The following is a 14,610-nucleotide window of genomic DNA, read 5'->3' on the forward strand; positions in this document are numbered from 1 at the left end:
AGATCAGTAGAGTCAGACTATGAGGGAAAAATTGAAACAGAAGATTGATTCAAATATTTTTTAGTTTCAGATGTACAAAACAACATAGTGATTAGACATTTATACCCCTCACAAAGTGAGAACCCAACAAGTCTACCCATCTGACACCGTACATAGCTAATACAATCCTATTGACTATATTCCCTATGCTGTACTTTACATCCCATGACCATATATATATTTAATTGTAGTTGACATTCAATATTTTTATTTTATATTAGTTTCAAGTGTTCAGTGCAGTGGTTAGGCACTTTATGTAAATTTATTCAGTGATCTTTTGATAAGTCTAGTACCCATCTGACACCATACATAGTTTTTACATTATTGGCTATATCTCCCATACTGTATTTCACATCCCCGGGACTGTTTTGTGACTACCAATTTGTACTTCCTAATCCCTTCACCTTTCTTACCCATCCCCCCCCATCTAGCAACCATCTGTTTTTTTTCTCTGTGTCTGTAAGTCTGTTTCTGTTTTGTTTGCTCTTCTGTTCTTTAGATTCCACATAAGTGAGATCATATTGTTGCTGTCTTTCTCAATCTGACTTAGCATAATGTCCTCTAGGTCCATCCATGTTGTTGCAAATGGTAAGATTTCATTCTTTTTTTATGGCAGAGTAATAATATTCCATTGTATAAATGTACCACCTCTTCTTATCCAATTGTCTATTGATGGGCATTTCGGGTGTTTCCATATCTTGGCTATTGTGAGTAGTGCTGCAGTAAACATAAGGGTGTACAAAGTTTTTCAGATTAGTGTTTTGGATTTCTTTGGATAAATACCCAGGAGTAGAATTGCTGGGTCATAAGGTAGTTCCATTTCCAGTTTTTTGAGATACCTCCATACTGATTTCCATGGTAGCTGCACCAATGTGCAATCCCACCAGCTGTGCACAAGGGTTCCCTTTTATCTCCACCCTCCCCAACACTTGTTTGTTGATTTATTGATGCTGGCCATTCTGACAGGAGTGAGGTGGTATCTCATTGTGGTTTTTATTTGCATTTCTCTGATGATTAGTGACGTTGAGCATCTTCTCATATGTCTGTTGACCATCTGTATGTCCTCTTTGGAGAAATGTCTGTTCAGGTCCTCTGCCCATTTTTTAAATTGGATTGTTTGTGATTCCAAGTTTTAGTGTCTATATAATAGCCATTTCTTAAAAGTAAAAGAGAAGAAACAAATAATACAAGGAATTTTCCCAGAACTGAAGAGTAATAAAATAATCTACTTGCTTTCTTAGTGACCAAATTCATCCATTTAAAGGGAAAGAATAAGGCAAACTTACAAGGATGGACTGAGGACGAACAAAACAGCAGCAGGAACTCAGTTGTGTGGCGCTGCTCAGCAATGAGACGACTGGCTCAGTGGTAGGTGGGAACTTTCTTCCTAAGCCAATGTTTGAATGCCGACATTCAAAAAGTATTTAATATTTTCTGTGGAGAACACATTTATGACCCAGCTTAGGAAACAAGCTCTCTTGCAGACCTGCCTCCAAATAGCTTTGGCTGTTCACTGAAATTAAATGTATCCTTAAAGAATTTTTTTGTCACAACTTAAGATATTGAAAAGAATATAGGTTTAATTTCAAAAGGTGGTGAGCACATTTAATTCTCAAAAATCCTGTAACGTAGGCATTTGTGTACAGATCAGGAAACTGAAACAGTAAGTAGTTAAATAATTTAGGGGTTGAATTGTATCCCCTCAAAACATGTTGAAGTCCTACTTCTGGAACCTCAGAATATGACCCTATTTAGAAATAAGGTCAATTGTGCAGATGTAATTAGTTTAAGATAAGGACATACTGGGGTAGTGTGAGCCCTTAATCCAATATAAGACCAGAAGAGAGGACAATGTCATGTGAAGCCCGAAGACAGAGAAAATACAGCCATGTGGCGATGAAGGCAAAGAACTGAGCCAAGGAATGCCTGAGAGTACCAGGAAGCTGGAAGAGGCAAGGAAGAATCCTCCCCTAAAGGTTATGGAGGGGACGTGACCTTGGTGACATCTTGATTTTGGACTTTCAGTCTCCACAGTTGTGAGAGAATATATTGTTTAAAGCCACCCAGTCTGGGGTAAGTTGTTACGGCAGCCTCATTTCAGACTGACACAAGGATTACGATGCAAAGACCCTGGGAGAGTGGGGCTGAAACTCGTGGAAACTTTTCAGATCAGAACTGATTCTAGTAACTCATCTCTTATAACTAATTCGAGAGTTGGAGAATTGGTAGGCAGACATAAAGTTGCCAAAAATGAGGAAAGAAAAGGACTTAGGGACAAATCAGCAGATAAGACTCAAAATAATCATGCCTTAGGCTCCAGAAACACCTATACATAAATCCACTCAAGAGTAGCTGGTAAATGCAACACGCATACATAAAAAAAACATCCTCCCACCCCAAGTCAAAATATCTGAATGATTCTAACACTTCGTATGTATAGTAGTTAATAAATACCTGTAGAAAGACTGCCTATCGATATAAACATGAACAAATTATTTCACGTTATCACTAACTTGGTTCAGTTTTCAAAATGAAGAGCTCAGTGGGGTTTGTAGGGAAATGGAAATGTCATGAAGTCATGTCCTTAAGTTATTTTCATTCTTAATTTTACAGATACTTATGCTAGTTCTGCACCATATTGGTGACAATATATGAAAGTTAAAAATGCCAAATGGAGAAACTCTAGATCTCTTTAAGTAAGACAGTACTGTATTCACAATTAGATCTTTGGTTCCAAAAATATTTATTAACCTTTACCTTGTGCCCAGCACTAGGACAGGTACTTGAAATACTCGTATCGGCCCTTGACAACTAACAGTTTCTGATCTCATAAAAACGTGTCAAAAAACACCTACACTCCATTTCTCCATTGGGTAATCTGGTGATTTGCCAACTGTCCCAAATTTCTAAAAATTTCTGTCTAGATTATTACTCAAATCTCTTTCCTGGTAGGGACACACAAGCGTCACCTGGTGGCTAGGAAGATTAACTGCAGGCTGAAATGTCAGGCTTTTAGACCTGCTCATTGTAGCCTTTCTGTTTTCCTGCACAGTGCGGGGGCTGGGGAGGAAGTGGAGGAAATAGGAGGACTTGCTTGTAAATATCTAGGTTCAGATTTCCTTCCTGCTTCCCACTGGTAACCAGAAAGACTTGCAAATGCAGTGAAGAATACTGCCCAGACCCAAAAGAGTGAGGCTTGGGCTGACTGCTCACCACACACTGATGTAGATGATTGTCTTGGTGGTGTGTTTTAATATAATTATAAGAATAATACACATTTTAAAAGAAAAATAATATGGACATATAAAAGCTAAATATTCTCACTATTCCTCTCCACCATTCCAATTATTGAACCTTCTAAGTTTGGACATGTTTTTAGATGGAAGAGGCTTTCTGGAGGTTTCTTCATACTAAACTGGTAGAAAATTGGGAAAAATGCAGCAGGAAACACCGTCTGCCACAGTTCCTTAGTTGTAGAAATAAGTCTCAATAAATCTAAAATTTCCCCCATGAGCTTTCAAAGATCAAAAATTGACACTAACATGAATATCAAATCTCAACCTTCATGGTCTATTAAAATGGTACCATTTAAACACTATGTATAGCACATTTCCACCCTCACCACTATCTTTTACAGTTTATCCCCCATTTAGTTAAGACTTTCTTGCCACATGTGTTAAAGTATGAAAAGTTAGAGTGAGTCAGTTGTCAAAAAGCTCTTTTTAACAGTTCTCTGGCCCTAAAGACATCTGCATCTCTGTAAGCTCGTCAATATACACAGTTACCTACTTCGTATTGAAGTAGCATCTACTAAAGGGGTGTCCAAACTGCAGCCCGTGGGCCAACTGCGGCCCATGATGCATTGTGAATTGGCCCGCAGCAAATTCCAAAAATATATTTAGTTTACTTAAATAAACCAGGTGAGGCAATACATACTTCACCTTGAGTGAGTGGCCCAGCTGTTTGTGTATTTTACCGCATATGGCCCTTGGTGAAAAACGTTGAAAAAAGTTTGGACACCCCTGATCTACTACATTGATTGTATTGACGAGATTCTGGTTTTAGGCTGAGGAAGATAACCAGAGCATACTCCCTCAGCAATCCATCACCATGTTGTTCTTTACGTCTGTCATGTAGGGTGTCAGGCGGGGTCTCTGGTCCCGCTCCCCACATAAGAATGCAGGATATGGTGAGGCCAAAAAGGAACACCCACAGAGCCATAGATATGGGAGTCATACCACTATAGTCTCCTTGATGGCTGGGTTGGAGACACCCAGCCGCCAAGGAGCCACACGACACATGACCCACAACCCGCCGTCCGCTTCTCTGCCAATCAACCTCACTTGCTACCTGCAATGCGCCTCTCTGCAGTCTGCAATCCACAATCCGCAATCCACACTTGCTAGTTTAGCTACAGCAGTTATATTAGTGGCTAATGGCTAACCGGTAACAGCTGATGGCCGACTAGTCACAGCTGACGGCCATCTACTACCAGAGCCAGCACCTTCCCATGTGAGGCCGAGAGCCTGGAAACTGCCCTCTGGGACTCTGTCCCCACAATGTCCTCAGTGATTGTGAGTATATGTCACTGACATTCCTGTAACCCATTCGGACTCCATTACATCTTCAAGCCAGTCCTTGGCCCTGCAACCTGAGAAATCGCTGTGGGCCAGGCGAGCTCTGGCTACAGAGGCATCAGTAAGTGTTCCTTCTGGTTCTGTTGTGAAGCCACAGTTACTTCTCTGTATTCACTCATGAAATGAATTCATTCAAACATTTAGTATGTCCCACCAGCCAGATGCTTGGCAACAAGAATAAATCACACGGAGTCCCTGCCCTCAGGGAGCTCTCATTGTGGTGGGGAAGATGAATGGAGAAACAGGTGATTAGAACCAAGGGCCACAAGTGCAGTGATTGGCGTACACCTAGGGAATGATGTAAACTTTGAAGATGGTCGCTTAATCCATGAAGGTTGCGTGGCGATGGGGTGTAATGCTAGGGTTCTGGAGGGAGGGACTCCAGGCTGCCTTAAAGATGAATAGTGTTTAATCAGGTGAAAAGAAGAGGGAGTGAGCTCTAGAGGGAGCAGGATGAGCAAAAGCCTAAAATTCTCTATAAATTACAGTAACTACTAAGGAAGACAGGTACACGTCTTCTTTTTGGACACAAAACAGTAAGCCTGTGATGGTTAAGATGAGAGTGATTTAAATAAGATAAGTAGTGATTCAAATACTGTGAAATTTCAACAATTTCATCGATAAGCACACAGAAATGTTTGGTTTATCCCATAAATGCAAAGAAAGGCATAAATCCATCCCTGCTTTAAACTGCAACTGGGGAAAAGAATATTAGATTGCTTATTGATAAAAGAAATGTTAGGTATTGAACATTAGGAGAATAAAAACATAAACTCCCCTATTCTGTTAAGTCACCGCCTTCTGTCCTCTTTTTGTGTTCTAAGTATTTGTTGAAGTCTTGTATTTCATGGACTCATCTCCAGTTCTCTGTGTGGATTAGTAACATTTTTATTTCAATACTCCGTTTTAGTGCAATTTCTTCAAATAAAGAAAATAAACTTATTTGGTCATTATATTTTTTAATTTGGAGCCCCAAATTAATCTGTCACCATTAAAAATGGGGTTAGATGGCCAATGAAGAAAATCACTCACTAGGTTTATTATGTCTTTCTTCGCCACTAGATGGTGCTGCCACATTTGAAGATGAAACATGGGGCTCATCAAGTCAGTTTCAGAGGGAGTTGGATAGATCCATGTTCTTATGGACTTTTCGCTAATTTGGACAAAAAATATTTAAGATATATATATATATATATATATATATATATGGACCCGTTTGTGTGTGTGTGTGTGTATATATATATATATATATTTATTTATTTATATAAAATATAGATAGATAAATATATGGACCAGTATATATATATATACATATATACACACACACATACACACACACACATATATAGATACATATATATGTGTGTGTATATATATATATGTAAACTTTTAGAAAAACATTGTCCATATTAGAAAGGCAACACTTTTTAATCATAATCTTTGAAGCCTGAAAGATAAATGAATATTTTTACTATTATTTGCTAGACGTTAAATCTTAGATGAGTTATTTAACTTTTCCAAGCCTGTTTTCTCATATATAAAATGATGAAAATAATAACTATCTCCTATTTTGTAGGAGTTAAATATTTATTACATATCTCACAGGGGCATATAACAGGTACACAAAAAATGCTAAGAATGACTATCATTAGAATAAATATTAGGACTTTCAGATGATCACTTCAAAGGCCGATATAATTTCTGGTATCATTAGTTACAAAATGAATTATTTCTTCTCACTCCTATCCATACCTCACTTGAATGGTGAAGGAGTAGTTTTTTCTATTTTTTTTTTTTTTGAACAAGAGAAAGTAACCAAATTTAATACATATGTATGGAAACCCCGCATATGTGAGAGAGTCAGAGACCCCACATGCAAGAGAGGTTCAGAGCTAGAAAGGGAACATGGATATATAAGACATCCTGAGTTAGGGATGAGGTAAGGTGCCTTGGGGGCTCCAAAGGGTCATTGCAGGATGACAGGAAGAGCTTGTTTGTTCTTTTTTAAGTGAAGCAATGACTACGGTTTTTTGTTTTGCTTTTTTTAATGGCTGTATGTAAAAGTGGGTGAATGACCCACTTGAACTATTATCTCTGAAGAAATGGGCCCAGATCGTATGTACTCAGGAGGTCACATAGACATTTCTGGGGCCAGCTCACGTGGATTTCCCCTTCTGTGATCCTCACACTATGTGTTTGTTACTGTGAGACACCACCCCACGGCCTGATTTTTCAGCTCTTCCTTGAGTTCCATTAGAAACCTCAGTATCCTTACAATAAATTCCTTAACCTGCTTACCTTAGCTTCATTTGGATTCTGTTACTCATAATCAAATGAACTTTATCTAATGCAGCAAGGTAAAATAACGCATTATTTGAACAGCACCAACTTTTCTCTTAGGGATGGAGCTGTTTTGGCCCTAGAAAAATACCATGAAAAGTAGCTTAGAATTTATGGGGAAATCCCTAAGCCATAACTTGGCAGGAGACAGCTGCAGTGCTTCAGAAGGAATGCACAGGAATCTGAAGGTGGAGAACAGCAGTGCCCTGTGTGTGTGTTTGCTGTGGCTGGGGGAAAAGTAGAGAGGGACACGTGCATTACCATATCCTCTGGCTAAAGGATTCAACAAAAGTGGAAGGTGATTGGAGGTGCCAAAAAACCACAGCAAACCAGGCTCCTCTTCCCAAACTCGGTGGGAATTGAAGGGATTCAGAGCTATCACTGCCTATGGAGTTGTTTTGAACCAGTTTCTTTGATTTCAAAAGTTAGGCTACTTCTGACATTGCAATTATACTACTAAGACAATGTTAACCAATGCATTTTCTGTTTTAAAACCATCAGTTGTTATTGTCACACTTTAATTTCATCTTGTTAAAATTTTTTTCTAAATGTTTCACTTACATTTAACTCCTTAGTAATGATCTCAGTTATCCATCTAATTGACCAAACCAAATATTTTCATTCAGCACATGTTTACTGAGCATCTTCTAGGCATTAAATTTGAAAGTCAAATGTTGCCTAGATTGAGCCATGCATCTTGAAATCTAGCTAGAGAGAGAATATTTACTGCAGCGACAAGCAAGTAATTTAAAATCATGACCAGTGCTATCAATGAATCAAATAGGATATGGATGTAAAGAAGAACAGGGCTGGATGACTTATTTTGGATACAGTGGTCAAGGGAAACATTTTTGATGAGCATGAGAAGCAGCCATGCGTGGGAAGAGTTACAGGTGGGAACATAATATGTGTGACGGCGCTGAGGTGGGAAAGACCTGTCCTAGTTGAGAGCCAGGAGTAACCTTTCAGAGATGCAGGTCTCCTGAGTCAGAGGAGACAGTGGTCTAGTGAGGAATTGGGAGAGGAAGCCCTTTTCAGAAATTTTTCTGTTCCAATGAGACTTCAGGCATGGTGACAGACACATTTCCTATCTTTAAATCACTTCCTCTGTATTTCCCATAACACAGGGCCAGGCACGAATTGCTGACTCCACACAAAATGTGGTGCCTATTCTTTGCACGAGGTAGACTCTTACTTGGCTGTGTTTTGAAATCGTAAGGTCACCACCACTAAACCACACGCGCTTAATCCACTGAGGCTACAGGATGAAATGTGCTACAGCATGTCCCTGCTCCTTTTTGCTTCCAGAGGCCACATGTGAAAACTGACCTCATTGTGTTTTAGCCACACCTCATGGCTCATGGCAGCACTCAACAGGAGAATAATCACAGTGGGGCAGGACAGCTACCATGAGAAAGGGAGAAATTACTAGGAGGGGAAACCAAAGTCGGCTACAAAGGGAAAGTTAAAGGGACCCTCCAGCTATGACAATAACTCATTGAGGGAAAGGATATTATTTACCTTATATAGTAATTCCACAGCAGTTGGCTTGCAGAAAAGTAATGATGTTAAAATCCTCAAGTTACCAAAAGGAAACCTTAGTCTTCATGTGGGAATGTTATCACCACTTCCTCAGTGCTTTACTGGAATTTCTATTATCTGATAAGTGGTAGTAGCAGAAGGCTTTTAGATGGTAATCAAGAAATATGGGTCTTCTCCAAAGTACTATGTGATCTTGGACAAATCTTCATTTTTTTGGGCCTCATTTTTTCCCATCCACATAATTAAGGGTGCAGACTATTTTCTGAGCTCTCTTCCACTTCTAAATATGGCGATGCCATAGGAGAACAGAGTGAAATCATAAATAGATGGGAAAGATTGGATTCAGCAGAGGTTGATATGAGTTTTGCCTTTGTTGTTTAAGTTGTTTGATTTTGAGAAAAATTCGTAACCTTTCTAACCTAAATTTCTTCATCTCTAAAATGGAATCATGAAAATAATGATAGGTGACTTCATTACATCTGGTTAAAGTCAAATGAGATGACAGAGGTGAAAACTTTGTAAACTAAAGGTCAGCATAAATGTGTTTTATTACTATAATTATGATGACAAAAATAAAAATAAACAACACCAACCAGTACTTATTATTTTAAAGGCTGTGAATATGGGGTCTCTTTATCTTCACAACAGCCCTGTGGGAGATTACAATTACTATCACCATTTCCCAGAGGAGGAAACCAAGACAGAGGACATTAAAAGACACAACTGACAAAAGAGGCTTGGTTGGTGGCAGAAGGCAATTAGGCTCCAGGCCACAGCTTGGCTTCTTGATCAGTTCTAATCCTTGAAATTTGATGTGAAGGAACATCATAGACTTAATGTGACTACAAATAATGGGTGGTTCTACTCTTAAAACCTCTTCGGTCATTTTATAAGTTGAAAAACCTACCTTTTTTTTGTGTGTGTGAAATTATCCCAAATGATTCATGTATTCACAATCATGCATCAAAACACATGGTTTTAGAATTTCCCCTAAAATGTTTATGATAAAAGTAATCAGGATGACCACCAAATAGCACTCCTATTCAAAGAGAGCTTCTGCAAGGGAAATGTAGCAAGTTTAAACACATAGTTCCCAAATCTCAGCAAAACCAAAACCAAACAAACCAAAAGTATTGCTCATTTTTAAGTTTTTGTTTTGTGTTTTTACAGCCTTAGCTTCTGCGAAGCCATCCTGCATCCCCATGTCCATCTCCAGCAAGCACTTAGGGAAAATGTCTGTCTTAATCCAACTCAGGCCTCCTGCATGAAGGCTGCACTAATGACGTACATATTTCTGTGGCGGAATTTCAAAAGCAACAGGCAACAATTTAATTAGCTCCGAGTCAATAAATCTCCATGAACTCTAACAAATCAGTAAACCATAAGTTTCACTAGCACTTAGCAGCAGAAGAGTATTTATGGCGAACCATGATGCCGAACGTTTTGGCAATTAACATGGAATATTTATAATTTTCTGAGAATAACTAACGATGGAAAATGGCATTAAAATGCATCAGACTTAATTCTGCTAGAATCCTTGATTTAGAAAGAACTCACACGAAAGCACATAAAACACAGGAAACCCCCAATTGATAAATGGTCAAAGGATAGATAATTTGCAAAATGACTTCTCAAAAAAAATGACTGAGTGAATATTTTATGTAGGAAAATGCTAATCCTGGTGGGATAGGTCATACGGTGTTACTCATATATGGGTTATACACACTCATCATAGAATTCCCTCACTTGAATAATTCCTTACATTAAGCAGTCCCTAGGATCTGCCTGAAATCTCGTTTGGGTTAGCACTGCTTTGGATTAAGAGGTGATTTTCAGCTTCGATAGAAGGGGTCTTACTTGAGACTTTGTGAGAGTTTGGATCAAAGAATCTAATGAGATAAGCCAGATAAGCATGTGTCCCAGGTACCCAGCTTCACCTTCTTCAAGGTACACACCCTCCCCATACCCACTAGACGTAGTACAGTTCAAATCTGGCAGATGTACCCCATTTCTTTAGGGGTGACTCCTTGACTATCTATAGAAAGTAGAATGTAGGATTTCTTCCTTTGAAGTCATAAAAATAACTAAAAATTTTCAAGAGTGGTAGGCTAGTGAAAGGTTGTTATTCCTGCATCCTCATAGGATTACTCTTACTGTCTGATCTCTTTAGGGTTTTCATTGCCTAGTCATGCTGACCTTGCTAATCAGTATAGATTAGGTTTGACTGTGAGTGATGGAAAACTCAAAATAACCTTTTCCTAAACATGATAGAGGAGTCTGAATAGGTGGTAAAGGGCTGACTCCGAACCCTTCCTCTACTTGCTCTGCAGTACCTTTCCCCACCCTCCTGCTCCAAGAGTGTAAAAGCCATATTCTAGGCAGCAGAATGGAAGGAAAGATAAGGAAGCATATTTGTCATGCAGGGTGTCATGCGGGCTCTCTGCTCCCGCTCCCCACATAAGAACACAGGCTATGGTGAGGCCAAAAAGGAACACCCATGGAACCATAGATAGGGGAGTCATACCACTATATTCTCGCTGGCGGCTGGGTTGGAGACACAGGAAACAGGAGCCACACAATTCTCAACCCTCATTGCACCGCTTGCAGGCTCAGCCACCATCTTCTTGCTAGCCCCCATTTTCTGCTAGCATAGCCACGGCAGTTATATTAGTGGCCAATGGCTCACTGGTTACAGCTGACGGCCAACTAGCCACAGCTGATGGCCATCCAATCACAGTTGATGGCCATTTACTACCTGAGCCAGCACCTTTCCACATGAGGCTGAGAGCTGGAAACTGCTCTCTGGGGCTCTGTCCCCACAGTCTTTGAGATGGTTCTAAATATATCCGCAAATCCCTTGACACATCAAGAGGGAGTGTATATGTCCCCTTCCCTTGAACCTGGTCAGGCCTTTAGAAAGTGTCAGAAGGAATTCTGTGTGATATCCCAGGTAAGTAGAAATAGACATGAAACTTCTGCCAGTTTCTCTTGGGATAGTCATCCTAAGACCCTTCAGCCATCATGTAAGACGTCTGACTACCATGAAACCTCCGTGGAGGGAGGGCGGAGATAGGCGTGGTGAGGAAATAGCAGGGAGAGACTGAGAGCTCCTTATGCTTAGAGTAGATAAAAGGAGGCACATGTTCCTTTAAGTGGCTCCAGAAATAAGAAAATGAGTGAAAACCAGATTGGGACCAATTTCAGTTGGAGGCATTTTCATCACTGCTAGCTGCCAGGAAGGGGCCATTTCTGGAAAAAGGCACCTGTTCCGAGCTCCTTTCCTGCAGCCTGCTCCTCTTTCACACACTCAGGAAGTATTAATCGGGCCCCTACCGAGTCCTGGATGTCTCGCTTTGCCTTGAGGCAAAGTCTCTGAACTTGAGTTCCTCTCAGCCTATTTCTAGGTTAATTGGCATTTTCTAGATAATGGTGTGTTCGAAAAAAAAATACAGAAATTAAGTGGATAGTAAGGATATAAGTAGAGCTGACAGTACACTTTGTTTTCATTCAAATGCATTTATTAATCTCATGGGTGGCCTTTTTAACAAGTGAAAGTGATGCTTTAAATTTAAAAATACTTTGCTAATAAAATAGTATTTTATCAATTTAGCATATTGGGGTTCCATTGCAAAACAGTTTTAAAACCATTGATCATATAGGAATCCCCATCCAGCCGCCTGTATCAGTGGTTATCTGTTTTGTCCCTCCAGTGACTAGGTAACCTATTCCATTTTCAGAAGTTCTACTATAAACGTTTTCTTTTTACCTTTGTTATTTCACATTTGGATGTTTACTGACCTGTCACTGACTTTGATTTCCATGAAATCTCATGGAGACGACAGTTTTTGTCTTTGATCTCACATACCTGTTATTACAGACGCTCCTCTACTTCTACAATCTGGTTAGGCTCTGCAAGAGAAGTGACCCCAAAACTTAGACGCTTAAAACAAAAGCAGTTTACTATATCACATGATTCTGTGGGCTGACCGGTGGTTTTCCTGCTGGCCTCACCTGGGGTCATCGGAGTGACTGCATTCATTGCCGACCGGCTGCAGCGTCCATCCGGCTACGGTGTCTGCCAGGCCGCCTTGGGTCTCCTCCACGTGGTCTTTCCACGTCGCCAGCTTGGCTGCTTCACCGCGTTTTCATCTCGGTGTAGTTGGACTTTTTACATGGTGGCTACAAAAAGGGGGAGAACGCAGGAAATGCCAGTCTCATAAGTCCAGGCCTCAGAAGCTCCAGAATGTCATTGCTGTTGCATTCTGACAGGGACAAATGTTAAAGCAAGAAAAGCAAGTTACAAGTCCAGGCCAGAGTCAACGGGAGAGGAAACAGATTCCACTTTTTAGGGAAGAAGCAGCAGAGGAGGGAGTGGTTGGTGTCGATATTTGCCTACAACCAACTACATCCCAGAAAACTGTAATAAGGCATTTCCCTGCCATAGGTTCCGATGGCAGAGAGAGGTTTATGCCCGTGGTCCTTGGATGCATTTTCATCCAATAGGAGAACAGCTTGTTCTTCTAAGAGCTTTAAAATCAGATAGTCTTTTCCTGCTTGTTAGTGTAGGAGAGGCAGAACTTTACCTCTACCCTTTTGGGGTCTCCAGCTGGGCCTGAGAATTAAATAGATGTAAGATAGATTAACAGGAGAAAAATATAAATTTTGTTTTTAAATGTGCACGGAAATCTCCCCACTAAAATGAAGACTCTGAGAAGTGGCAAAACCCAATGCTTCTATATTAAGTTGAACAGAGAGGCAATTATGGAAAAGTAACTAAACTAAACAGGGAGGCTAAAGGAGGATGAGAATTGTTTTAACAAAGTCTATTTGCACGGAAGTCTCTTGTCTGTGTGTCTCTGGTGATAAAAACGTTTCTTTCCTTCTGTAGGGGAGGACATCTTGCACATGGCAATTTTATCTCCTGCTTTCAGGAAGAAAAGGGGAGATCAGAGCGCCCTTCTTGTACCTGCTGGTTTTCAAGTGTCTTTACCTCCATACAATTCTTATGCCAAAGTGGCGTATTTTGGGGTGACATAGCCTGCCACCCTTCACTAGTATAAGTTCCACTCACACCGATTTCCAAATCAGATCAGTTTTAACTATATGGAAAATCTTGGGCAGGCATGTCTTCCCCTGAAAGATGGTCACACATGTGGTGGGGAGTTATCTAGCAATTAATTTGTTTATGCAGGTTGTTCCCCCAACTGAGGCAGCAAATAGAAGCTGACTTCCAGCCCTTGTTCCACTCACTGAGCCTTGTATCCCTGTGTTGGACTGAGTCTCCCTGCAGAAATTCACAGCTGCTCCATCTGCATTGGACATGGCACCACTGACTTTCAGATTGTGCAGATCTGAAGAGGCCTGGGCATCTACGGCTTGTCACCAAGCCATAGTGGTTTACTATTTTTACCATGTTGAAACTTTGGATGACCTCCTAGCCTTTTGCAAAAACCTGCCAAGCTCCTCCCAACCTTTTTTTCCAGTTTGGCAGTTATTCCTCCTAATCTTTTGCTAAATATTATTGATCGATTAGAGCAGTTCTTTTTACACATTACTTTGTCGTACTGAATTTTTCCGATGTGCCAAGGAGTAATGTCTTCTACATATATAATTTTCTTACATTTTTTTTCTACTGTTGTTTCCATTATAATTGTGTGCTTCTTCAAACTAGCACTTTTAGCCACCTTATTGGTTTTGCATTTATTAGATACAATGGAGTAAAGGATGCCCATAAAAGTATCTCAATGCTAAATGTAAACATAGCAGATACATGCTAGACTAATGGCTGAAGCCACCGTCAAAACTATGTTCAAATGAAAATGGCGGTGCATAACTGTTACTGCCATCTATTGGTAGTAGGCAGAGTTGATGAGTACTTGCTCTGGAAAATAGTTTTGCTCTAATTTGTGATGGTTTACAAGTTACATTTGTAAGTACAGTAGTCCTCCCTTATCCATGGTTTGGCTTTCCAAGGTATCAGTTACCTGCGGTCAACCAAAGTCCAAAAATATTAAATGGAAAATTAAAAAAATAAACAATTGATATTTTTTAT

This window comes from Rhinolophus sinicus, chromosome 16 (assembly GCF_057876585.1).
Source record: "Rhinolophus sinicus isolate RSI-liver-muscle chromosome 16, RSI-T2T, whole genome shotgun sequence".
Taxonomy (NCBI): Eukaryota; Metazoa; Chordata; class Mammalia; order Chiroptera; family Rhinolophidae; genus Rhinolophus; species Rhinolophus sinicus.